Raw genomic sequence first — 1634 nt, 5'->3', positions numbered from 1 at the left:
TGTAATTTTCAATTCATATGCTTTTTTATGATTGTCTACTGTTGTACTGATACATATCTCCTGGAAGGTAATCTATATCTTGGCTGCAAGTATCAAGCTGAGAAATTCTTAGTTTTCTATAACTGATAGTGGTTGGTCATTAATTATGATGAAGTTTAGCACCTTCTCGGTAAACATTAGAGCTCCGGGGCTTCAACGGTGTGTTTTTCTTGGTCAGTCCGGGGCGGGCAGTCTGATTTCGGTCAGCCGTGCTCAATCTGCCCCTCCTCCGAGACGGGCAGACTGAACGGGGCAGATTGGGCACGGCTGGCCAAGGTCGTGCTGCCTGCTTTGGGGTCAGTGAGTGGAGCAGACCCGCTATTGAGCACGGCTGGCCAAGGTCGGGTTGCCTGCTACGGGTTCAGCGAGAGGAGCAGACCTGCTGAAGCCACGGAGCTCGAATGTCCAACGTAAAACTAAATTCACCGCGGTTTAATGTGGTGCTATGACTCTGCAGACATTGCACGTTGTTGTCTTGCTTTGTGGTGTTTCTAGTGTAAAATACTTCCACACAGCGTACATGTTTAGATGAAAAGTTTGTTAGCCACAGTTCTGCTCACTCTGTCCTCATATTGTAGTTGGCTGCAAACTATGAAATGGATTTTCTGAATGTGAGGTGGGTCTTATTACTCTGGGTTCATGAGACATGCCTTCTTCTTGTTCTTCTTTCAGCTTTTCCCTCTTCAGGGGGCGCCACAGCGAGTCATCCTCCTCCACCTCAATCTGTCCTCTGCATCCTCTGTCCTCACACCAACTACCTTCATGTCCTCTCTAACTGCATCCATTTATCTCCTCTTTGTGTTTTTCCTGGCAGCTGCATTTCTAACATGCTTCTACCAATATACCCACTGTCCCTCCTCTTGACATGTCCAAACCATCTCAGTCTGGCCTCCCTAACTTTATCTCCCAGTTGTTCAACCTGTGCTGTACCTCTGATTATCTCATTCCTAATCTTATCCAGCCTTGTCAATCCTAAGGAGAACCTTAGCATCTTCATTTCTGCCACTTCCAGTTCTTTCTCCTGTCTTTTTGTCAATGCCACTGTCTCCAGACCATACACCATTGCTGGTCTCATCACTGTCTTGTAAACTTTTCCTTTGACTTTTGCTGACACCCTTTTGTCGCAAATCACTCCTGAAACTTTTCTCCATCCACTCCATCCTGCCTGGACTCTCTTTTACATCTCTTTACCACACTCCCCATTTTCCTGGACAGTGGACCCCAAGTACTTTAAGTCCTTCACCAGTGACCTCTGCTCCTTGTAGCCTCACTGTTCCACCTCCTCCCTGTCATTCACACACATGTACTCTGTCTTACTACGGCTGACTTTCATTCCTCTACTTTCAAGTGCATACCTCCACGTCTCCAAGTTCTCTTCCACCTGTTCCCTGTTCTCACCACAGATCACAATGTCATCTGCAAACATCATTGTCCATGGGGATTCTTGCCTGACCTCATCTGTTAGTCGGTCCATCACCAGAGCAAACAAGAAGGGGCTCAGAGCTGATCCTTGATGCAATCCCACCTCCACCTTGAAGCTATCCGTCACTCCTACAGCACATCTCACCACTGTCCTGCTGTCCTCATACATGTCT

This window comes from Nematolebias whitei, chromosome 20 (genome assembly GCF_014905685.2).
Source record: "Nematolebias whitei isolate Nwh7 chromosome 20, NemWhi1, whole genome shotgun sequence".
In the NCBI taxonomy this organism is placed as follows: Eukaryota; Metazoa; Chordata; class Actinopteri; order Cyprinodontiformes; family Rivulidae; genus Nematolebias; species Nematolebias whitei.
Note: the sequence above shows the minus strand (reverse complement) of the source record.